The sequence below is a fragment of the Rhagoletis zephyria genome, unplaced genomic scaffold, assembly GCF_001687245.7.
Source record: "Rhagoletis zephyria isolate East Lansing unplaced genomic scaffold, Rhagoletis_zephyria_1.1 Rzeph_scaffold_00149, whole genome shotgun sequence".
Classification (NCBI taxonomy): domain Eukaryota; kingdom Metazoa; phylum Arthropoda; class Insecta; order Diptera; family Tephritidae; genus Rhagoletis; species Rhagoletis zephyria.
Genome location: NW_016157233.1, coordinates 301,137 through 328,431, shown reverse-complemented (window position 1 = coordinate 328,431; position 27,295 = coordinate 301,137). Strand labels below are relative to the sequence as shown.

At 32.3% G+C, this 27,295-nt stretch overlaps 1 protein-coding gene across 1 annotated transcript in view; it reads left to right on the top strand.

Moving 5' to 3' along the window:
- Positions 1-5,946: 5,946 nt before the first annotated feature.
- Positions 5,947-27,295, top strand: part of Sb (serine proteinase stubble) — a 51,449-nt gene continuing 30,100 nt past the window's right edge. The window contains exon 1 of the mRNA XM_017639058.1: positions 5,947-6,338. The gene's annotated coding sequence lies outside the window, so the exon portion shown is untranslated. The remainder of the gene's footprint in view (positions 6,339-27,295) is intronic.

The following is a 27,295-nucleotide window of genomic DNA, read 5'->3' as shown; positions in this document are numbered from 1 at the left end:
TTTGCTGGCGGTTAGCGATTGCAAGGCGTCCTGCTTTGTTGCCACAGCTGCTGCTGTTCAGCGCCGCCTGCGCCTTGACGTGCCGTTACCCGTGCGTAATTTGCATATAAATGGTTTTTGTTTTTTGTTTGTTTAATGTATTATTGTCTACACTTGCATCAACTATTTCACTGTCTATGCACTGCGCACACACGCATACAAACACACGCGCGCTCACGATCACATTTACAGCTTAGTGATTAACTTACAACAGGTGGATAAGTGGAAAACGTTTGCGGCATTAGTTGTATTGCATAATTTTAACTGTTTCGTCTCTGTTGTATTTTTTTTTTTTTGTTTCTTTCATCATTATTCCTTTTGCTGTTATCTGTTTGTATGTATGTTTGTATGCGGCCACTTGCATCACTTGAGAGCAAAGTTGCAGCTGATGCAGCAGCCGTCGACGTCAACGTGACCTAAAGACAACTTATGCAAACACCAACAACCTAAGCAGCTAGAAACGTACTACAAATAAACATAGCAACAACAGACAACAATAATAATAACAATAAAAAATTATTTACTTAGCTCTAACGGTTTGCTTGAAATTAAAAAAGTAGTAAAACAAATATGACCGTCATTTGACTCGTCTGCCTTTCTCACTCTGCTACTCGTGCTTCTTGTAGAAGTTTGCTAGCTTTTCGTTGGCATTTAGTTGCTGTTGATTGTTTGTGGTTTGTTGTTACTGTTGCCGCTAGTTGGCATGACGGCAAATGTTGCATCTCATTTATGCGCGACACGATCTGTAGTGAGAATGCTAGCAAAGAATATGCGCAAAGGAAAGAGGCGTAGTGGGGTGAGAAGAAAAAGTTGATGGGAAGAGCGAGGTGGGCAGCGGATAGATTGCCTGCTGGGTGTTCGCTTGTGGAAATTGTGCTAAAAAGCCGCTAAGTTGTATTCAGTCTATGCAAAGTGTAAATTAATGAATGAATGAAAGCCGTGCGTTTGGTTAGTGGAAAAGAAAAATATAACAACAACAAAAAAAAACAGCTAAGTAGACAAGGTTAATGTCTTAAGCGTAAAGTGGTAATTCAAAGCGAAAAGAGAAAAAAAGTAGTGGAGTAGTTGAAGTATTTCAATGAAGTGGTAATTTTTAAGAAAAATAAATATTAGAAAACATAATTTTTATTAGGAAATCCAGTTACTGTTGAAATTCAACCGTTCTTCTAGTTTATAAGGTACAAAAGTACGTACCGGAAAATCTGCTTTGGACCTAAAACATGACTACAAATTTTATATCTTCGAAGGTCTTTGCAGGGCTTTGACAGGACTTGGAATTGACCCGATACTTTTAAGATTGTCGATAAATTTCGATAACCTAATACATATCGATAATTCGATGAATTTTAGAAACACAAAAATCCGGTGACTCTACAAAATTCGATAACTCGACTAATTTCGATAACCTTGCATTTCGAGGGCTCGATAAATTTCGATTATTAAGAAATTAATATATAACGCGATATAAATCGGTAACTCGATAAACTTTGTATACCCCTAAAAATTTCGATAACTCGGTTAATTTTGATAGCTCTATATTTTTCCAGAGCCATCGACAAATTTTGATAACTCGTTACGCTCTGGTAACACGATAAAATTCGATAAGCAGTGATAACTCGATAAAGTTATATAACCATGAAATTTCTATAAGTCGATATACTTTGAAAATTTCAAAATCTTCGATTCGACAAATTTCAGTAAGTCAATATATATCGATAAGTCGAAATAACTCGATGCAGTACGATAAGTCCATACATAAAACAAAGCACAAAGCAAAGCGTAACAGTTAACAGCCAAAGAGAGACTCCAAATTAACTGTGAGTATTTTAAGTTATTCCTACCAGCAGAGTATGTGCCTTTTTTGCCCTACGAAACGAACACAAAATTTTCTCACCGTTTGCCTTTATTTTAGAATCAAACACGAAAAGAGAAAGGGGCAATGAAAAGGCTAAGTTTTTTGGTAGAAACAAAAGCACCATTAGTCTTCGAAAATATGTATATTATGGCCTAAGCGGGCACTATACTTTAGGGAAACATGAATAGTATTGTTACAGTGCTTTAAAAACAGTTATTCATGGATCAAGTTCGCTGCTTAAGTCTTAAGTTTTAGCCAAAATTATCAAAAGACTCGCAAACTGCAAATATAAAATTTCAATGTAAACTTTTGTATACTTAATTGGTTGTGAAGGGTATAATTAATAGACAAATCACAAATAAATGCTCTTTTAATACATTTTACTAAGATTTGCTTATTTTTTTATTTCTAATTCCAGCAAATTTCGTTAAATTATTGTCACTGTAATGAAACTAAATTACTACTAACAAAAATGCTCAGGCCTTCGGAAGCGCCAAGACAAGTTCAGCACTCAACCGTACAGTCAAATAGCGGACAAAACAAACGGTAAAACCGATAAATTCACTATATTTCCCAACATTTGTCCGCAAACATACATACATACATACATACATCATGCGCTCCATACAGTAACAAGTAAAAGTGAAATTCTTAATAAAAATTATTGGTGCACAAAAAATAAATAAGCAATCAATAATGGATAAATAAATGATGTGCAAATAAGAGAGAGAGAGAAATACATAAGTGTTTACACTAGTGAATGTGGAGTAGGTAGCGGTGAAGTAGAGCGCAGCAAAAAATAAAAATCGAAATGCAAATAAATCAATGAGTTACCTGAGCAAATAGCAATTCAAACAAAAATATTGTGCAATAGAGAAACGTGAGTACCAAATGAAAATGAAGTAAAATAAAATTGTTAAAACAACTGCAACAATAAAGTGAGTCAGAAATAGAGTCGGTAAAAATAGAAAATACACTAAATAGCATTACTGTAGAATATGTATGTATCGTAAAGAATTGCACGAAAAGATGTCAAAATTATCACGAAATGCTAAAAAATTAATGATCACTACATGAAAGGCATAGAAAATAAGACCAATAAAACCAAAATGAATTCATATGAGGTGGTGTTATCAGAGCAACTGATTTTTCGCGTCTGTGGTTCGTAATGTCACTACCAGCTTCTACAAGTTCGCTTGAATGAAACAGTTAAAAACAAAGAAAAAAAATTACAATTTGTCATTAAATAGTCTTCTTTCAAAAATGTGTATACATTTATTTAATTCCCATAGAAGGTCTTAAAACAACAAGATATGTTAACCGTTGTAAAATCTTAAGCTTAACATTTTTTTTATGTCAAATAATGATTAAAATGGTTTAAGAGGATTTGTAACTGCACCGAAATATCTTAAAACTAATAAAAAAAATATATAACTAGCCCCTCTAAAACCATTTTAACCGTTATTTTATATAAAATTATGCCAAGCTTAAAATTTTACGACGCTTAACACGCCCTGTGAATCCCTTAAATATTAAAAACTAATAGTTATATGATAATTAAAATGCTCAGGGAAATGAAAAAATATAAATTATACGAGAACTTAAGAACATTTTTTAAAATAAAGTTCTAATGTTTGCAACAATTTTCCTTAATATAAGAATTGATTTTGAATAATATCAAATATTTTCTATTTAAATTAAAATAAAATATAAAATGAATAAAATTATATTAAGTAAAATAATAAGAATACAACTCGATTCAATTAAAGGGAAAATAATGAAAAGAAACAAAAATTTTAATGAAATACATATTTCAAAAAATAGTGATAGGAAATAAAATTAATTTAAAAAGTACAAAATTTAATTGAAAGTGAATAAAAAAAAAACAAAAAATAAAAGTAAATTAAGAAAACGGGGACAGTAACGAATTTAATGATAACGACAAAATTCATAGTTTATTAGTTTATTTTTATTTTTATTGAAAAAACTTTTGCGTTATTTTTTGATTTTTTATTTTATTTTATTTTTTAAATCAAGAACAACCGCCATACTTGGATTTATATTTTTTCTATAAACTTTTGATTTTTCTTTTTTCGATCCTTCACACTATATCCGTTTATTTCAGATTTAACACACATCACAAAAAAATTCAATCGGTTCTGAATTTAAAGATGAAAAGTTAACAATAATTCTAAAAATTATAAAAAAAAATTAAAAAATACGATTTCGGTATGATCTTAAAATATAAATCCTTTTACTAAATGTTTTTTTTCGGTGCCTGAGATTTTATTAAATAAAAGAAAATAATTAAAAAAATAAAACAATATTCAGAGAGTAAAATATACTTAAAAAAAATTAGCAAATGCGTTTAAACATTTAAATAAAGTAACTAGAATTGGAAAATTAAAAACTAAAATAAAGTGGCAAAAATTTAAACAAAACATAAAGTAAGACAAAACAATTAAGAAAATAAAGCAGCATTAATTAAACAGAAATAAAAAAAAATTAAATATAAAAGTAAATAATAATAAAAGAATATGAAATAAAAAAATAGAAAAAACTTTAACAAAATAAATAAAATGAAGTAAAGAAATTAATCAAATACAAATCTTACAAGCACAAAAAAATTTACTGAAAACAAATTAAAAAGTGAGCAATAAAATAAAATAAATTAAACAAAACAGGTATAAAAAATAATATAAACTGAAATGAAATAAAAAAGTAAACAACAATATTGAATAAAAATTTATAAAAAATAAAATAAAAATCATGATAAAATAAATACTAAATAAAATTTAAAAAACGAATGTCAAGTAAAACCAAAATAATATTGAAAATGTAAAAAAAATAGTTGAAAGGATTAATATTAAAAAATAAAACAAATTTAATGATTCCTCAATTAAGAATAAAGAATTAAACAAAGTAAATTAACAAACAATAATTAGAATAAAGAAAATTTTATTAAAAAATGTAATTAAAATAAAGTAGTCAAAACTACAAAAACATAAAATAAATCCAAACATTTAAAATATAAACAATAAGTAATTGAATAAAGATAAAAAATTAAATATAAAATATTATAATAATAAATAATAAAATAAATGTAAATTATAAAAGGAAAACATGTAAAAAATAAAATGCATAAAGCAAAAAAATTATAAGCATATACATAATTTAATGAAAGCAAACTAAAATGTGAACAATAAACTAAAATAATATGCTAACGTATAAATAAAAAATACACTGAAATAAAACAAAATTAAAGAATAATTAAAAAAAGATTAAATGAAGCAAGGAAACTAATTAAACAAAAAAATCAAAGAGAAAAAATATGTATGTAAATTGTTAAAAATTACCTTATATTTTTCCTTTTATTTTTGCCATAAATAATGAAAAGCTTCAACTAACGGGTTGTTCTTTTCAAACTAAGATTTCGGAGTTCATACTCACAAAAATTAATCAACTAAATACTTATTTCCCTCGTAAATAAGTGCTGAAATTCCACCAGTATTAGCAATTTAAAGCTAAGAAAAATATCAGCAATATATATTTTTATAAAAAAATTTAAATAAAATCCAAGCCTAGTAGTAAAAATTTCACTCACCTAGGAAAAGTGCAAAATTCAGATTTCTTTTGTCGAAAACAAAAAGCACCAATTAAGTGACAAAAAAAAAATTTCAACAAGCAACTTGCCTCCTGCTTGCTGTTGCTGCTTGCAACGTGCTGTGCAACAACTATAAAGCGTGAAAAGCTAAGAAAGTGCGCAATACTCGCATAACGACGACGACAACAACAAGTCCAACAACAAATACAACGAAAACTAGATATGTATGTATGTAATTAAAAAATTCCTACAAAAACTGCAAGTTAAAATATGAAAATGCATTTTTTTTAGAAATTCACAAAAAAAAGTCACCAACCGCGCACAGCAAAATGCAGCATTAATTGTGCCACCATAATTGCAGCGCACGGTGCTACAATGCAGGCAATCGTAAAAAGCATATGAAAAAAACATCAAAAAAATAATAATAATTTCAATAAACAACGCAACATCTAAACACACTTCGCAAAGTTGCTTCGGCTTCATCTTCGTCGCATTCGTCAACAGCGCTGCTGTCAAGCGCCTCTGATTAGTGCAACTCTTTTGTCAAGTCGTTGCATCAGATGTGTGTGTGTGTGTGTGTGTGTATTTGTTTGTGCTTTCGCGTATGTTTGCATGCCTAGCTCAGCATTTGTTTTAGTGTTATATACATACATACATGCATACATAAATAAATTGTGCACTTTTATTTGTTGCATATCGCGTTGGCGTCACTTGAATTACCTTTCGTTGCCGCCGACTAGCGTTATGGAAAAAAAATTGTTTATAATTTTTCAACTAATTACCGCTACAATGACCACGATTGCTTGAGGCGCGCGTTACTTAAGTCGCAGTTTCCTTTTGGTGAGTAAAATTGCAATTTATTCACTGTTCGTAGAAACTAAGATTAGCAAATGCATACCTCAATCCATACATACTTAATTATTTTCATTTGAATATTGAGTTTAAGCCGAGAACCCATTCTTAAATGGAAATTTTGCAATTTAAAGACCCTCAAAGAAAATTTGTAAATTCAAGTATAATAACAAATAATTTTTAAGCAAACAACAAAACCGACTTCAATTTTCATATAATCCAATGATCAGATTTAAGCCAAATTAGTATGGGATCACCTCCGAGGTACCACCTCTCCTTTAAAAAGAATTATAAAAATCGGTTGACGTGGTCCAAAGTTGTGCGGTAACATTCACAAAAAAAAATATTGTAGTCGGTTAAAAAGAAAAATATTTTCAAAGCTAAAAGCTCCAGATTTAATTTTATTTAACATTGTTTTGAAATAAAACTAGTTTTCGCCATTTCACAGTAGGGACGAGTCGCTAAAATTTAATTTAATTAATGGAAATGAAAATATCTACATAAGAATTTTTTGTGGTGCTGATTAAGAGAGTTGCCACCTGTTTAAAAATTTAAAATTAATTTTTTTAACTAGGCAAATGAAATATTTGAATATTAGTGTTTAACCAGGGATATTAAATATTTCGAAAAAGAATTGAAGGGTTGCCATCTGTTAAGAAATTCTAAATGAATTTAATTTAAGAGTTTATGATTTTTTTTTATATTGATGTCAGATGAAAGGGTTTAGAAAAATTTATTTCTAAGAGATTTTGTTCAGAAATCAATCAGAAATCAATTTTGTTAACAAGCAAAAGGAGGTACTTGAATATGAGCGTTAAACAGGAGAAGTTTAAAAAGGATGTATTCGAAAATATTTTTAAAACCCAGTCACTAAAAAATTACTAATTTTTTAATTTAATTTATTTGAATTTATTTTTTTTTCTACGGGGGACGAATTACTACTTGGCAAATTATTAAATTTTACTTATACATACATATATTATGAATATTACAAAAATAGGTATAATAAAAAGACAAAATTAGTCTTCATCATGTGTTTGTTGAGTAAGCTGCTCCATTATCTGTACTGATACACTCCACCGAGTCTGTATTGTCGATGCTAGATGAACAAGAATTAAATGTTGATGTCGTTTAAAAAGGCTGCACTTTTCCGAAATTACACTGAGGAAAAAATCAACCAAAAATTGGTTAATATTACCAAATTCAAACATGAAAAGGAATCAATGTGATTTTTGTTTAATATTAACAATGCCATTGCTGATATTTTCAAAAAAATGTTTGGTTGCCGAGTTTTCGTTTGAATATGTTTTTGTTCTGCACTTCGCAGATGCTTTTTCATAATTCGAAGATACAAAACCAACAATTTTTATTCTTATTTTAACATTGTGCCTCTGACGGCAATCGAAATTCAATAACAATCGGTGTATTTACCATGAAAAAGTCAAACAACTTGGTTTAAAAAACCATGGTGCTTTTGGCTCAGTGTAATAATTCTAGAGCATCTTTTGATAAATAACATCTACGCATGTAACTCTGGTTTCGACCGGAAGTGAGATAATCAGGCCAGAAGTAAGCTATTTTAATCGGAAGTGTATTCCAGTAAAAATTTTGACGTAGAATACGTCTTACCTTACGATATGGAGGCTATGCTGAAATGTTGTAATTGTAATTTTTAGAGCTTCACGAAAACGCTTATTGCACGAGAACTAATGAAGCGATTTCAAAAAAAGGTATGGCATTTTAAAGATAAAATTCCAAACCTATCGACAGATATATTTCTGTAAGTAACCAATTCGGTGATTGTCCTAGAAACAACGGTAAATATTGCCCTATTTTAGGGTAAACTTTGAGCCTTTAAAGTGCTCCAGCAGCTTATGATTTGCAGATATAACTTTCATTTTCAGGATATAGATTCTTTGGAGCGATAGAAATATTATCGTGTACAGATTTTATTTTATTTGAGCATTTTAAGGCAAAAAATTTTTGAAAAAATTAGCAAATTTTTTGTATTACCAAAATGCTCGAAAACCGCTCGAATGATTTGGTTTTTGTTTTCTTTAATCAAAAATTCAAGAGTTTTTCTTTCGTTTGGTATATGGGAACTACTGGTTGATATCTTCTAAGTATGTTTATTTGATTCAAACATATAGGCATAAGTGACTTCCCATACAAAATAAATACATACATACGTACATATGTTGATTGCAGTAAATGTGGATTATAGTATGTATGTACATAGGTATGTCCATACATATTATATATGTACATACATATACACACGTATGAACACATGTATGCATGTATGTATGTATGTATGATGGTTTTATCGACCTTGTTATCGATTCTGTTATTGACTTTGTAATCGATTTTGTTATCGAGTTTGTTACCGATCTTGTAATTGATTCTTTGATAGATTTTGTTATCGATTTTGTAATCGATTTACTTATGGATTTTGTTATCGATATTTTTATCGATTTCGTTATCGATATTGTTATCGCTTTTGGTATCGATATTTTTTCTTATCTTATCGATATCGCTTTAATTTTTGACTTTGATATGCTCTTAACCATATCACGTATTCTACGTTTAAATTTAGCGGCTGTATCTCCGATGCAGCCTGCAGACCAAGACGAAGGCGCTGCACTGTTCCTTTTTTTTGAACAAAAGTAACGTATTCTTTATCCGCAGAATCCGTTTATGTTGTAAAAATATGTATGCCCCGTTTAAAGAATGGACTTCCCGTATGTTTAACCCACTTCCGGTCGAAACAGGAAGTCGGTAATAAGACAAGTTTGAATTTTATAAGTTTAAAGAATTAAATATAACAGTTTTAATAACTTCCTAAACAACTTTATATAAACTATGTGCTAACTATTGTATCTACCTTCAGCAGAAGATTCCATTTTGCAGAATAAAAATGTTTAAATTTGTCCAAAAATTACGCCACTTCAACTAACACGTGTCATTTGCTTTAATTGCTCTGTTCCAGAAACAAAACCAGCAAACCAATTATGTTTAAATATTCCTGTAGCAATTATCTATCCAACCCAATGATATTTAAACCCCATTAAGATACTTCAATTTTGGCATTTAAATCATCTATTAGAGATTACGCTGCATTTTGCATTGATTTCAAAACTGATTCCTAAAGGGCAGATACATATCCAGTAAGGGTCAAATCGGGTTTCAAAAGCACATATTCATACTATTCATTTTAGTTTGGATATTCGATCGAAATCGTTCTGACATGAACAAAGCTGAATGTTGTAGTGTTCTTGGAGATGAAACAATGGATGTATCAGGCATTGAACAGCTTTCACTATGTGTCCAGGCTGGACAAAGATTTCATTGACTTTGTCCCAATTCATACAACTTTACGAAATTTTCACTTTTTTTCTGGAAATTGATGTAACTAAATTTTTACGTAAGTCTGCATTGTATATAGAAAAGCAATTTCACAGTTTTCCCAAGTTGGCTATTTTAAGCGATTTTTTTTTTTAATTTAAAGTTGGTGGTCCAGAGCAGAGCATTTAAAACAATAAAACGTGATTAAAATGCAAATATTTATACATTCAAAAGACCTTTCCATGGGTCTTGGAGGTCGATGAATTTGAATTTGCAATTAAAGTTAAAAGATGGAGGCAACTTGAAAAAAGTGCAAACAATGTTTGTCAACAATGTTTCTCTACAATATTTCTTCATGTTTATTTGCAGCAAAGTGCAACCAGCAGCTGCGGCGTTACCGGTAAAAATAAACGCTTTTTGGTAAAACTTATCTCCAGATGCAGTATCCTCGTTCCCGAAACCCTCAGAAAGATCTTTTAATGGTATAAATATTTCAATTTTAATCACTTTCAATGGTTTTAAGTGCTGCTCTAGACCACCGAAATTAACAAAAATCGCTTAAATCGCCAACCTGTGGAAACTGAGAAGTTACTTTTCTATATACAATCCAGGTTTTCAGAAAAACTTGGTTTCTTCAATTCTACAGTTATTGTTTTTGGCCACAGTTATGCAGAAAAAAAAACAATTTCTACGATTTCTTTCCTTATGAATCAAACCAAAAAAAAAAAAAAATAAAAAATAAATAAATAAAAAATTTAAGTGCAGCTCTGTGCAGTTATTGCGGGCATATTAGTAATAATTTAAAAAAAAAGTCTCAACTACTTAAGTAATCGTATAAAAACAAATTCACCATGTGTCCCACTGCCCTATTAATAAAACCACATCAACGTGAAATAGGTCCTTAGGGGCTACTAATTTTTGCGTTTGCCGTTAGTAGCAAAATGTGCTAAAAACCCTTACACTCAGCGAGTTCCTAATAAAAAAACACTCAAAAAACGCGAGAGCAAGAATACATTTAAAACCAAGCACTTAGGCACACAACTAAATAATATATGTAGTTTATTTTGTTTCAGTATGAAATTTGAAGCTTATAAAAGCCTCAGATGTGTAAAACCACAGTTGCTTTTATTGATTTTCGCAATTTACATACGAGTAGAAGGCAAATTTGGCAGGCAACATAAAAAAAGTGTATAAACCATCACTAAATTAAATGCCAGCTTTGAATGACGTAAGTATTTTTTTTAAGCATTTCAAAAAAAAAAAAAAAGTGGAGTAGGTACAAAAGGTCTTAAAAACAAAGAAATTTGACTTCTGTGTAAAATTAGAGTTTGCAATATTTTTTAAGTAAGTATCTCACGTGTGTAACAGCGGCACCGAAAATGTGTCAGCTATTAAACCGCATCGTAAATTGCTACCACTTCGTTAAGTCTCAAGGTAGTGTCGGCTGGCTGGCAAGCAAAGCTCAAAATCTTAATTTTATTTCGACATTAAAGCAATTTTTAATTTACATAAAAATTTCGTTAATCGCTTAAGTAGTTTACTTGTACTAAAAAGGTCGTTCCACAAATTTCCAGTTAATTTCCAGTAAATTAAAAAAGTAGGAATTAAAAGTTAAGAGGTAATTGGAAGTTTTTGTGGAGCGATTCCGCCACTTCTAATAATTTCTAATAATAGTAATATTTTGGTGCTAACACCTTTGCTTAGATGTGTTTGGCCGAACTTATTCTCCAATTTGTGGTGTGCGTCTTGTTGTTGTCATGAAAATGGAGCGAACTGCAGTTCAACGTCGCCTTCAAATGGCAAATCGATTTGTGCGAATCTTTTTCAAGACAAAAATAAACTCGAAGGTTTGCCATTGCCTGTTGAAGAGCGACCGATTTTGGATAATTTTTTCTATAATTTCTATAATTTTTTGGGGAATATCGCTTTGACTAGTGATCGAATCTTAAAAGCGAAATTGATAAAACTAAAGGCAGCAACGAAACTTGATTATTTGAAAAAATTCAATTGGAGTTTTTATAGAGAAGTACAGCGAAACAAAAACCCGCTTGGTTTTTTTTAATATTTGCACTGCTTTTCAACTAAAATTTTGTTTGCTATTTTCTTTGTATAAGCATATTGTGTGCCCATAAAAATCAAGGATTCAAGCCATCTACAACATTTAAATCCGTTTTCTCATATAGGTTTTAAAATTTATCTCCCCTTATACACAAATTTTATTCGGTGTGTTTCCCTTCAGAAGTCTTCAAAAAATAACAATATGACGCTTATTTAACTTAAAAATTTTACTCGATGTGCTAATTGTTTTTTGCATTCTACTCGATTATTTCTGTGGGTATGTAATAAAAAAATTTGAAAAATTGGGTTGTCACATATTCGAAAATTTAAAATTATTTAAAGGCCCAATGAAATAATTAAACTTCTTTATCAAAACGAAAAGCGTTTCAAGAGATTTAAAAACGTTTTTGTGCGGGGTTGCCACCTTTCCAAAAAATACAACAACGGTTATTAAAAATTTAAGCTTACTTAATACCACAATATGGGTATGAAATGGAAGCTATATGCACTCCCAGCAAAGGTTTTTGAAAATACATACTTTAGTTCACACACATTTTTGGATAGGGTTGCCGTTTATCTATAATTAAAAAAAAAAATTAAATCATGCTACATGCTGTTCAATAAAATATGAGTTTCAAACAAAAGGTGTTAAAATAAAGCTTTAACGCATACATATTTCTGGGTAGAGTTGACCCCTATCGAACTATCGATTATGCGAAAATGCATAGTACATCATTTCTCTTAACTTACCTAGTTACCTCATCTCAGTTAACAGATGGATGGCAACCCTATTTAAAAACATGTTAGTTCAAAACTTATGCGTACACCTTTCGTATGATACCTATATAGTGGTATTAAATAAGATTCAATTTTAATTAATATTTGTTCTGTTTATTTATAAAGGTGGCAACCGAGTTCAAAAATATTTTTAAATATCTTCAAACGCTTTAATTTTGGAAGAAGAAACTTGAATTTTGTATTGACCTTTAAATGATTTTAAATTTTCCTATGTATATCTGGCAACCCAATTTTTAAAATTTTTTTACCACAAACCTACATAAAACATCGAGCACAATTCCTCTTGAGGCTGAGGCTTTGCAAACATAAGAAGCAGATTTGAACGCCGCCAAAAGGCCAGAAAGATCTTGAAGTTGCGCCAGCCCTAGTTTTAGCTCAGCATTTGCTGAGCGCACATGAGGCTATAACGTTTCAAGGATGCCTTTCCTTGACAAGTCATCAGCACAACATTCAAACTTTTATATGAAATTAACTTTTGAGTGGTCCTTAGCACCTTAAAATTCGGTCATAAATTGAAGAATATTAAGAAAACGCAAATATGACGATTCTTAGCGAGTAGTTAAATCGGAAGTTTTTATGACGATAGAATCTTCGCCAGGTGAACTTTTGCCGCAAGTCACTACCCACAAAGGCCTTCAAGAAAATAGACGTAAAATTACGCCAAAGTAATCATAAGTGCATAAGCATAAATAAGCTTTAAAGCTTAATCTTTCCATCAAATATTACGTTGCATATTAAATAATTTTCCAATTTGAAATCCTGCAATTGTACGCAAACGAAAATTACATAAATGATAAAAAAAAAAGCCTCGTAGACTTTGTTGGCTTTTCATTTTGTTGCCTGCATTGGCTGTCGCTGAAGTTTGCACAATACCCACCAAAAAGAGCGTTAGCCTGCTTAGGTGGATTTGTTTAAAGTTAAATGCGACTTGGAATCGAGTCATTTAACTGGTGACATCAAGCAGAATAATTGCATACAAAGCGGAAGAAGTTAAGCACACGAAAGCAAAAGTAAGGAAAAAGTAGCAAGCTAAACAGTTTACTACATTCATCTATATACACCGGTATGTATATGTGTGTATGACTATATTTCGTTGCCCGTGTTGCAAGTACAATTACAATTACATAACTCATATAATGACAAACAAAAAATCACAAGCACCTTTTGTAAAATACTACATTGAAGTGCAATTTGCAAAAATTAAATAACACTGCATAATATTTTAGTGCGCATGCGCAAACAACCCACATACAATTTAGCTTTGTGCTGGTGCGCATACTTAATTGCATACGTATGTATGTACATTAGGCCGTATCATCATGCGAGTCTAAAGTATTTTTTGGAGGCCGGCTTTTTGCATTTTTCGGTGACACCTACATTCGGCAATCAATTTTTTTTTTTTTTATGGTACTACCGGAATATTTAATCGTAATACTTCCTTAGCAATAGTTTAATGATTTTTAGTGAACTTGAATTTACTGGTACTAGGGTGGGATACGTGAGGTCAATGAACTTTGGAACAAAAAAATTTTATATTCGAGGCAAAAACATCGATGCATCACACTCAGAGATTCGACTATAAATGCCGAGGATATAACGAACAGAATTTCAAAATTGCTTTGCAAAAATATCCAAGTGTCGAAGGTTCACGCCGCATTTTTTTTTCTGGCACGGTCTAACGTACACCACCGCGCATGCGTGCTTGTTTATGTCAACAAAACAAATATGACAGCAAATGCAATATTTCGTCATAGTTTAGCGACTATCAGCCTGCAACATCGGCTCACTGCCGCATCGCCACTGCCATACAACGACTGAAATATTGAACATTATCGTAATTTTATTATGCGCAGGCGCATGACACTCGCAACACGTATAATGTGGCTGCATTAGGCGGCAGCAGCAGTAGTGACAGCAATGCATAGTTTGCAAATGAATTGCAGACAATAAAAAATGCCAGTAGCGCACTGATGCGCCATATAAAAGCTGAAATGTCAAAGCAATAAAATTTTGCAGCAAACTTGTTGCACAATGAACACACACACGCAGTAGTAGTAGTAAACGCAATGATAGTGCAAATATTTTATAAGTTGGCTGTAGAAGAAAGTTGGAGGGAGATGAATTATTTATGTAAAGTGTGGTTTCTAGTCGGAGGGACTTTTTGCGCGCTTGAGAGAGGTAAGAGGGGAAGATCTTAGATAGTGGCTGACGCTCGTAGGCCTAGAGAAGCGAGGTAGTCTTGTACAGTGGCAAGCGAGGCAAGGCGAGCGCGCAAGTCGTGCGCTACTTGGCTTAAATTTTTTTCTACAAAAAAGCAATGCAGCAAATATCGATGTAATACCACCGCTTCGTTTTCATTTGCCAATAACTAATTACCCACTCCTCTGTCACTATGTAGATATTTTTTTTCTAGATACTTATTATTGCTTTCTTGTGGCCATATAAAAAATGCCACACATATGGACAGTCGTTATGATCGTATCACGGCGCACGTGCGCAGACTAGTTACCTTCACTGTATAGCTAAAATATTTCGTTTATAAAAGGGGTCCCAACAACAAAAAAATCCTTACAGAAGAAAATTTTATCAAAATAAAAGTGATGACCATCAGTTTATTTATGTTTTCGTATGACATTTTACTTCTTGGGCGTCGGTTTTCCGATTTGCATTATGCGAATATTACTCAGTAAATACATAGTCGTACAAACTCAAAGATTTGGAATTGTATGTAGTGCTCGGACTTCTATCACATTGTGGTAGATCTACCATTTTCTTGAGCATCCACCTACCAAATATTTGCGTTTTTGAAAGTTTTGTTTTGCTCGTAATAATTTTCTTTTTTTTTTTTTGATTTTAAGAGCGAAAAATTCTCCGAGATTAAAAAGTACATATGTGGTAACAGCTGGCAGCACTCTGCAATGTTGCAGAAATCTTTTAAACTATGTTCGAAAAATGTGTTTATATAGAACAAATTGCCAAAAATCAACGCGATTTCTTACCAACATAAAACTTGTATACACAATTGCATACAACAATTTTCTAATTAAAAAGTTTCAATTTAGGTAAAATTTTGCCGAATTTTTATAATTTTTGTAAAAAGTTTGAAATTTATATGAATATGGCTTTTATTAGATAATGAGTTGTACTTTTATAAACGATTAATCTTATTACTTTATACCTACATACACCAGGCGACAAATGAAAGTGTACACCTTGTTCTAATATAAAATTCACTATTATTTTCTTGGACAATTTTTTGCATTAATTATTTATAAAAATATATTTCATGCTGTAATATAAACCATATGAAATGAAGAATTTTTAGAAAATTTTCGAATGTGTATTCAATTTTAGTCGAATAGTTTTTTTTTTTGTAACTGATTTTTGCATTTTTTCCAATAAGCAAAAATTTCTGTCGGGAACTTAAACGAAAATATCCCCCTACTGCCACCATCAGCTTCGAATGAAAAAAACTATTTTGATGTATTTTGCTCTACGCGCTAATTAGAGAAATCCCAGAGAACTTCAGAATATTAAAAAAAAAAAATTAAGAGCTCGCTACCAAGATTTAGAAACTTTAAATTTTTAGATCACAAAAATTCGAAAAAATATTTGGCAAACTATAACGCAGCGATTTTCTAAATCTATATGAAGAAGTTTTTATACGCTCAATTATAGTCAAAATTTTTTAAACTTTTGCGCTTGAAAAATAGTAATTTTTTTCAAACAACTTAAATTAAAAAAAAAAAATTATATATTTTCGTGGTTGTCTTCATTTTTTATGTAGACCAAAATAAAGGGGTGCGCGGTATAAAATTTAGATATTGTTTAAGCTGGTTACGGTAAGAATTTTATAAAGTTTTGGCGCTTAAGCAAAATTTCAAAACCCTAAATTTAGTTTTTTAATTTTGAAATCTTTGTGAATGCCGTAACAAAATAATGGGATGCCCTATACAAAATTAAGATATTGATGTGTTAAGGACCACCCTATTATTTATGCTTACTACAAAGAGGAATTGAGGCAAGGACCTGTTTGTGTTAGCTTTCTGGATAGGTTTTTCGTACATTGCGTATATCCACAAAGTGGGTACTTACATTTTTACGTACGTGCATACTGATATCTATAATTATTTCAATAAATTCACTGTATGCAAATGAATATTTATGTTTTACGATGCGCATGGCAAAGGGAATTTTTTAAGCGTAAATTAGTAAATAAATTAAAAATCTGCATACACCCATATCAATTTGAATTTGAAAGTGGCATAAAACAGAAAAGCTGTTACTCTGTTTATCTTTTTATCGAAACTTACTGATTTTTAATTTTTTCTTAAGCAAAAGAAATAAAATAAAAGTATGCCGCATTTGCCGTAGTACAGATTTTCGAGACAGTTGCGCGTGTACATAGTTAAATGGCAAGAAAAATGCATTGCCTGCTGTGAAGTGAAGGGAGAATATATTAGTAACTAGTATGTAGGTAATTTGTTTCTGATTCGTTGGTAGTTACCAAAGAAAAACCTTCACTTTCTAAATGATGCGTGAAGCGCGGGAAATTAAAAATTTGTTCTGCACAAATACAGAACTTCGAAAGAAATACGGAAAGGAGTGATGAGAGTTGATGACTGACTATTTTCGTAGATCGCCTAAAACTTTTAACCTTTATATTCCATGAAATCTTTGCGTTACCCAATATGCAAGGCAGATAGTTTCTTATGTTCCAACCTACGAGTATTAATATGTACATATGTACTTTCAAAAATCTTAAAAAAAAAACTGCTCGTTTCCCAAACCTTTTTGTTTCGCAGTAATGGCGCACTTGTAAAAAGAAAGTTTTCTATCCAATCTCTTTCTTTAAAACTATTTTGTAGATTTTGCAAATCCGCAAGCATTTATAGCAAGTAGCTGTCAGCTATATGTTTGGTTTTTTGCTACTTGCACTTACATACATGCGAGTGTTAAGAGCTTTTTGGTTAATTTTCACTTAAAACTGTCAAAATGTCAAAAACATGACGAATGCGAAAACAAAGACAAGCTTAACTGCACTTGAGCTGCTGTAACTGTAGTGCAAACTTATGAGGACGTCTTACGCTCTGACACTTGTGTAAATGCTTATGTACACATAGATATATGTATGTAAAGAGTGGTCCATATAGTGATTTATTTCCATTAATTATAAAAAAGGTTTCACTCATGTGGCCAGCAGCGTTTTCCAAGAAAAATTGGCCAATGATGCCACGGTACAAATTTGCGTGAATGTCTATGTTTTGTACGCATGATATTTATATTTTTAAGGACCACCCTAATGTACCTACATACAGTGCCTCAAACAAATGAGCACGTGTTAATTTTTTTTTTTCAATATTCGTAAGGTTTTTTGAGCTATATTTTTTTTTTTGTTATTTCCCTATAAAAATACCCTCCAAGCTTCTCTAACATCTCGTTAATTTTTGAGAACTGTTTTTGTTGTTTCCGCATAATCATGAATTTCTTATAAAATAAATTAGGGAGACCGTTACCAACAAAATTAAAAATTCGACGGCAGGTTTTGTGAATTGGCCTTGTGTTTACAAAAAAAAAAAAAACGCGAAAGTAGTCTCAAAAAAAATAAAAAATTTTGCCGGTTGAAACTCCCTTAGACTAAAATTATATGGGCTACAAAAGATTCAGAATAAAAAGTTGAAATTTTGATTACAATTTGTTGAATTTTTCTTAATTGTTTATAAAGGTTGAAACTGTGATTTATATGTTTTTGATTAAAGCTTTGATGGTACTTTTATAGGAAATACCAAAAACAAAAATATATATATATAGCTTTGAAAACATTACGAGTATTTAAAAAAAAACCCACGTGGCTACTTGTTTGAGTCACTGTATATCTGTCTTTTTACTTTTATCTTCACTTCTTGTCTCGCAGATATCTTCACTTCTTTTTTTTCTAATTTACTTTTTATTTGATTTTGACAGACGCTAATGAGCCATTTTGTTGTTGAATGAATGGTCGGCCGACCGGCAACCCTGCCTTACGCTTTGTTGTCATTCGCACAGCATACGAAATCAGCCGATTGATTTTTAATGGCATTTGCACGCTATTTTAATTGTGTCAATTGGGTATTGAAGTGAAGTTAGGCGTAGAAAAATACATTTGTATGTAGGTACGTACGAGTACTTTGTAGGCAGATATGATTGCTGACAAAAAGGTTGTATCGAATTGTCGAATTCGGAGGGAAGTTTTGGTCTACCGAGTGAAGTACCCAGTACAAATCTTTATTTGAGTTCTGGACGAATGTGAAAGAGAATACTATTTAACGTTTATACAAGTTCCACTGCATAACTCTTAAAATAAAAAAAAAAGGAATCTAAAATAACAATTTTATTAAAAAACTAAATATCAGAAAAATGCGATTAAATTTTACCGAAAACAATTAGAATCCAAATTAAAATTTGAAGTAATCTCAAACCAAATTTTGATATTTAATGGATATTTTCGGTCCTTGCATTTAAATGATCCATAACGATTTACTAATCATATCCACTGGCGAACTCCGCGGTAAAAGTAAACAAAATAAAGTTGAAAAAAAAATCGAAAGCTTGCGCCACGTGACTATTGAACAAATAAATATTTTCATAAGAACTGCTGCCCACCTAATCGCCCACATACACATACTCCTACTCGCGCATACTTAAATAAAAAATGATATGAATTCGCACAAAATTTTTCTTTTCGTTTAAACAGGCGTGTGAAATCTGTGCGCGCGCGCATATCTGTACAGAGCTATACACTGTTTGCGTGTTAAAAACGCGTGGCAATTTGCGGCGAATTGATCGGCATATAATTGTTATTATTTGTAGTGAAGTGGATTTTTTAACAGCGGCTATTTTAGCTGTGCTGCATGGCTACCAAAATTGTAAGCTATACGCTGCTTTGTTTGCTATTGCTGTTGTTTGTTGTTGTTGCAGTGTGGTAGTAGTTTGTTGTTGCAATTATTTGCTACATTGATTGGCGGCATATCGAATGAAAATCATACACACAGCTTACGCTGCTGGCCACTTGCCGACGCCAAGTTCGCTACTTAAGTCTTTCGTTGCGTTGGCTCTTTGGTATGTATGGATGTAAGTACTATGCTGGTATGTACATACCTCTCAGTGTGTTGGCGTGTTTTTTTTTTCTTGTATTTGTTTGCGTACAATAAGCGATTTTTTATGCTTTTTTATGCCTTACAACGCTTCGTTTATGCTTGTCGGCTTGTTTATTACGTGGGATAATGGGAAAATATGTATTGATGATGTGCAATTTTCACCAACCACTTTGGGCTAGCATCAGTAGCGCGGTGCTGAGGTGCGTACTTGCGTTGTGAAAAAAAAAAAACCAAAACAAGCAAAAAAATAATAACAATAATGCGGCGTGAAGTATTTAAAGGCCTTATTATTTTTGCACGTCCATTTAACATTACGCAAAATGTTTTCTTTTCCAATATATTTTTTTGTACAATATTTACAAAGGCGTATTAGAAACGCTCACTTTCTAAAAGAAATAGTGGTTCATGATCATCGTTCAAAAAAAAAAAAAACAAGTTGGGAAGTTTTTTTTTTTGTTTGCGTAGGTGAGAGTAAAAGTAATGCGAAATTTAATAGATGGTATTGAAAAATTGAACAACTAACGAGCTAACAAATATGAAGCCGCACGCCTTTGTTGGGGGTAAAGTGTGTTTGAAGATTTAAATAAATAGGATATTGAGTTCTTATTACCACTGACAAATTGTGTTGAATTGGTGTATGTAGAAGCTAGCCGGATTTTATATGGGATGAGGCGTTTTCTTAGGAAACCCTCTGAAAATCTCTTTTAGGTTACTAGAGTTCCGCAGCGTATGCCAAGCTGAAGTGTCAGCTATAATGGAGGCTGCTGTGAAGAGACGTCTTCATTTTTAGTGATAGCCTGGCTACCAAGGGATGGCCAAGCAGAACAGACTTCATTTCACTTGGGACCTTGATCATACGGACGTAGCCTAATTGGGATCGGAAGCGGTCATGAAGTCTAAACTCTCTTAGAAGAGAGGATAAAAGAGGATATATCTAACGTTGTGTGGGCTATGTTTAATAGGTAAGCATGCATAAAGGCTCGACGTGCCTTTCCGGAGATGTTGCAGAACCTCTAAGAACGGTCTTAAATCTCCTGTGTAAATGCCTTGCACTGTGTAGAGGTAGGCTACTACCGACGAAAATACGTAGTTCGTCAAAGAGGATAACCGAACGGTTTCCAAGTGTGCCGCTGTAGACGGCAGCCACTACTATCCTCCTACCTAACTAGCCGGTTAGTTTTTTGTTGGATTATAAAATTTATTATATATTAACACTTCTCTAAAATAATTTTATAAATACAATTTTTTATAAATAAAGTTAGTTTTAAATTTTTTTTTTAGTTTTATCTTGGTTTTCTTTATATGTCGCTCTAGATAAAAAATCTACATTTTGTCTATTAGGATTGTAAAATTTATTATGTAAAAAGACTTCTATAAAATAATTTTATAAAAAGAAATTGTATAAATAAAATTAGTTAAAAAAAAAAAAATTCCAAAAAATTATCCTAGATGATATAAGAGTTAAAGCTTAAAAGATCTGCTTAAAAGTTTTTTTAAATATGTTATCAACGGATCAAAAATATTGAGATTTTTTGAGATATTTTCAAATCAGACCAGCTCATGGAAACCTTATTTTTTTACCGAAATATTTTGGTAGAAGAACATGTAATTACGTAGAAGTATTCGATGACTCCAATAATGTGTAAATTCTTTGCTCAGCAACTAATTCTCACTTGACAGCTACGGCAGAGAACACCCAAAGAGATACTGAAAGCAGAGCCACCTTCTGGACAAGTCAGAAGACAGTTCTACGTGCTCATAGACCAATTGCGGAGCTACGCCGTTCCCATAACCACAACCGACACTCATTGAATTCCTACAAACGAAGATCTTCACTTAACACGAGATCTTTCGTTGACACACGTGGGTACTGTAGCAGGCTTAACACTATAACCAATACATTTTTGATAACGATAATAGTTACGATAACGCAAGTTATGCCGCTTACTATAAAGATAATGAAAATGACTATGAGGTCAACGATAACGATAACAAAATCGATAAAGATAATACACGGTAACCATGACAATAATGACAACGATTGTAAATACCTTTACACATATGCGAATACAAAGGAATGCAGGAACTTATAAATATTAAAAACAGGAATTTTGAAAAAAAAAAATACAATTTAGTAGGACCTCCAGTTTCGTCATCATCCAGTGATCGGAACTAAACCAAATTAGTATGGAATAATCCTCGAGTTGCCACCTTTCCGTCAGTCAACTCAAGGATTCCGGTAACATACATAAAAAAAAGATGAAAAAAATATTCCGACGAATTGATAACCTCCTCCTTCTTTTGAAGTCGGTTAAAAACAGAACAGTTTTAAAACACTACTCATTCATTAATCAATTTTTTTTGCAAAGCTAGCAACTCTACGCAAAGGTATACGAGTACCTTATTATGTAACAGGTGGCAACTTTAAATAAATAGAAGTATATGAATAAAAGTTCCCTTTTTATTTTTTTAACATCGGTACCAAATTTTGCTTCACTTACAAATTTAATTAATTTAAGTTTTCAGTTATTTGGCAACTCTGTTTTTAAACATTTTATAAACCTTTCGTTTGGCTCCCATATTTTAATATCTTTCAACTTATTTGATGAACTCTAATTTTGTGAAAGATGGCAACTTAAGTAAATAAAAATGTTTGAATCGAAACCCTATCTCACACCTGAAATCTTTTAACAATAATATGAAACTTTGTTTCACTCAAAAATTGAATTGATTTTAGATTTCTTGCTAGGTAGTAACACTTTTTTTTTAATATTTTCACAGGAAAGTATATTTTTCCGTTTTGGTTAGTTACTCGATTTGAATATATTTTTTTTATTTTCCTTTTTTTGAAATTAATTTAAGCTTCTATGATCACGATGTTTAGGAGTGTGGAGCTAAAACTGGCGTACACATTTTTAGCTTTACCCTACGAGTACCTAAGGTAAATTTTTTTTGTATTTTTTTTCTAAATTTATTTGATAAGAATTTTTATTACTTTATTTAATTTGTTGATTTTCTTTGTATTGTATTATAAGGTTACTCACTTTTAAAATATTATATATTGAAGTAAATTGTTTGTCCGCCTACAAGCAAATGTATCTTCTTGTAAACAAATTACAAAAGTCCCACAACATTTCCTATAACTAACAACACCCACTCATACTCAAATATTAAAAATTTTTTCCCACTCAAAATTTTTCTTTTCAATATAAATTTTCTTTTTTTTTTGCTTTTTCGAATTCTCTTAACTAATTTATTGTATGTAATTTTATGGGTCTTCCTATGACTTTTCATTTCGCTGCCACTTGCCGCTGTGACGCTGTTGTTGCAAAGTAGCCATCATATTGAATTTAATTAACCTTCGCAACCATATGCCAGCCACTACTCGAATGCCGGGTGACCCAGCAACTCACCAACTACCAGACCAAGCATCATTTGGCCGGCCAGCTTGAGCAGTTCAGCTTGTAATATAGGTTAATGGGAATATTTCAGTGTTAAATTTATCAAGCACATACATACGTGTATACTAGGTGCACATGCATATGCATGTATGCCCTGTGGGGAAAATCTTTAGTTCTGAACTGGAGCGCTTCTAGTATATTTAGACCCAGTACTGGTTCGCGATAAATCTCTTTTGCATGCAAGCAACTGGCGAATTTAACATGGCGGTGTCCTAGGAAGTGTCAATTGCCCCCCGCTTCACCCCTTTTTCGATAGTTCCGAACTAGTCCTAAATTCTATAGTTCCGAACCAGTTCTAAAATCGACAGACGAAAGAAAAAAGTATCATGATTTTTCAATCTTTTCGGTTCTTCCGTGTGCGATTTTACATTATTTTCAAAGAAACGTTTTTTCACTTTGAAATTAAATTTGTTTGAATGATTGTAAGAAATGTACGTTTACATACCTTGCTGCAGCTGACTTTGCAGAGGTGCTCGCTGTTATTTCTTAGATTCCAGTCGGTCCCAAGATGTTGAAATGTTAACACAAATTTTAGTTTTGTATTACCAAACTATGAAAAAGCATCTGCGAAGCACAGAATAGAAGCGTATATGAACGAAAAAGCCGCCGAACACATATCTATGTAAAGTAAACAAGCCCCCCGCTGCATCCCTTATTCGATAGTTCCGAAATAGTTCTAAATTCGACAAATAGGATCTAGTGCGTTCTGCATCCCTTTTTCTATAGTTCCGAACTATTTCTAAATTCGTCACTTTGGATATAGATTTGTAGTGAAAAAACTGAAAAAATTAGTTTCTTAAAAGTACCACATTTCGCCGATTTTGGACTGGTGGGGATCTCGTTCCTATCGGACTAGTTCCTTTTTGGGGATAACGACCTAGTACGGAACTAGAAATTTGATTCACTAGTCCGCGGTTTCCCTGCAGGGTGTATATTAGTCGTAATATATACAGACGTTGGTGGTATGTATTACCGGCTTTTACTTTGTTGTTCTCACACAATTCGTTCCCTTTTGGTTTGTTATTGTTTATTTATACTTCTTTGTGTTGTTTGTGAAGTTGTTACCGATATGGTTATTAAAGTGGATAATTAAGAAATTGAATGTGAATGCGCTAAAAAAGGACAGGTAGAACACTGTATTGTGTCTGTGTTCTGATCAGTATCATGAAACAACAAAAACTGTTTATAATTCAAGCGAAAAAAAGAACAAATCAACAAACACACGAAGATCCATTTACCTTCGCCAAGCAGGGCAAGTGCAGCCAGCGGAAGTGTTACAATGTAAAACTGCTGGTAATGATAGCAATATTAAGTATTTAGGTACAATACCCCGCAGAGTAAGCCAACGAAATGGGGCGCCACACTAACTATAGCCATACAAATATATGAGTTGAATCTACGTATGTACGTTAGGGTGGTCCTTAAAAAATTAGATTGACAATTTTTTCAGACTCACCCCCTAACTACCCCCCCTACCACGGTCACAGATATCACATATGTATAAACTTTGGTCCCGATTGAAGACGGTTAAGGTGTGTCGCACTGGGGGAAAAATTAAGATTCCCCTGTAAAGACCCAAAAAATTAAAATAAAATTTCTTTTTCATCTAATACCCATAATCAATACTACGTTAGTCGAAGATATCACATATAAATTTTGGTTCTGATTGGAGTCGGTTAAGGTGTGTCGAAAGGGGGTTAAAGCCAGTTGCCTCTATGGTGACTCAAAAAATTACAAATACTTTTCTTCATTTAATACCCAAAACCGATAATAATAAAGTCGAAGAAATCACATGTAAATTTTGGTCCCTATCTTCGACTATAATAGCATTGATGTAGGGGCTTTCTACATTTATGGACCACCCTAATAAATATTGGCATGCGTTTCGACTACCGCTTTCTATCGCCTCTCAAAGACGAATGGTTCTTAAGCGTTTTTCGTAGTTTTATCACAGCAGAAGCTTTAAGGTAACCAATAACAAAAACAGAAATTATATATTTTTCAATAACTAAACTTGTTTTGAAGAAAAGTAAAAAATATGTTTGAAATAAAGCTTTCTGAAACCTCTCTCGTTTTATATTCGCATTAAAATATTTCGTTTAGCTTATTGTTTAAGTAGATTGTGACATTTTTAACAGTTGGCTACCCTATTAAAAAATAACTTTGAAGTAAATCGTTTCTGAACCCTTTTTTTGACTTCCACATTATTGTGATATTTTATTTAGCTTATTAATTAACCAATTCTAACTTTTTTTAAAAGTGGCAGCCTCTTCAAAAAAATATATTAATTCAGGTTATGACTTATCTGTGTGCCAAATTTCATAAAAATACGTTTTAGCGTGTAAGAGCAACAAACAAACTCACACACTCACTCATTCATTCACTAAAATTAGACTGTCCGGAGCAGAATATTTTACTTGTAACTAACGGAGTGTAATTTGATTTAAAAATTTGAACCAGAAATTTGTATTTTTTTTTTTTGCCAAGAAAATTCAGTAATTTTGCAGATAATACCTGGAACATTTTTATTGTATTATTAGCAGATAGTCTCGCGAGAATTTTCACATGAAATAATTTAGCGCTAATTAAACTTGATTAGGCAAATCTTTGGATAATAGCGAAGCTGCTGTTATCTTCTCAGTTCAGTTGGTATACAGTAAATCTAGTGCAATTTTCTGCATTTCCTCTAACGCTTGCAAATTTTGTTTATTAACAGAGTATCTAGTGTGCTGAACTTCTTCTTGCTGGCTATTTGTAGCATGCCACATAGTACTTACAATTAAAACTAATCAAATTATAAGAGAAGTGGTGGCCAAAGCAGGAAGAAATAATGAAAAAGACGAGAAAACTGAAATTAAAAAAAGGCAAATGGCTTAGTGTAAAAAATTAACTCAAAAGAAAAGCGCCACCAAAGGCAAGAGGCAAGAAGCTGCAGCTGATGTAACTAACCAACAAACACTGCTGGCCAAAACAATTATATGAAAGCGCACACATACACTTATATAATTGCATGCATGTATCTGTGAATAAAGAAACATTTTTCTACTTTTTTTTTTTGTTCCGCGCTACTATTTGTGTGGCATGTCGCATACGCCCAAGACTATCTAATATCCCACTATCAAAAAATAAAATTTAAATTAAATATATGTAGCAGCCCGCCGTCTCGTATTACTCCAATTGACATTAGTCAAACTCGAAGTAACGCGTCGACGCGAGCAGCCTACGCTGCAGCGGCAGCTTAAAAGTCTTGCAAGTACCTGGAATGAATAAAATAAATGAGAAAGGTGCAACAAGTGGGCGCTGTTGATAACGCATACCTCAGGCGACGGAAGTGGCTGCTTAGAGAAAGAGATTTAAAAAAGAAAAGAATAAAACGAACTCCACCAAAGAAGATTAAAACAAACAAAGAGTGAGTGTAGCTACGGGGAAACGAGCTAATACAAAATTGAATGCGGACAAGCCGACGACATACATGCGGGCATTAGGGTGGTCCAAAATAAGTAAAGTCAGATGCTCTCACCCCCTAGGATTGTTCTCTATCGAAAAAATATAGCCGTAATCTTTTATTTTGAAATCAAAAAATATTTACATAGAGTTCGCTAAAAGCGTTCAAAATTTTCCTTGTATTTTATATGGGGAAAAAACCACTTTTTGTAGAAATGGTACAGAATTCTTGAAAATCATTATTTTTTGATCGGAAAACTCTGGTTCTCTTCGGGAGACTTCCAATAACAATACCCAATTGTTTATTTAATAATTTCTTATTACTGGAGATTTTTTATTTATTCCTCCATTGCATTTTCTGGCATTTTTTGGGGGTTTTGGCGGACCTATAAAATATAGTTACTTTCAGCGCTTTCAGCTGGTAGCAGCGCTGAAAGTAGTGAGGAAGACGAACCCGAGTCCCCAGTCGATGATGATGGAGTAGCTGTCCCACCGCCTGACTATGACGAGGTACGAATAGCGATTACGCGGCTGAAAAACAACAAAGCTGCTGGAGCTGACGGCCTGCCAGCCGAGCTATTCAAGTACGGCGGCGAGGAGCTGATGAGGTGCATGCATCAGCTCGTATGCAGAATATGGTCAGATGAACGCATGCCCGACGACTGGAATTTAAGTGTGCTCTGCCCAATCCACAAGAAAGGCG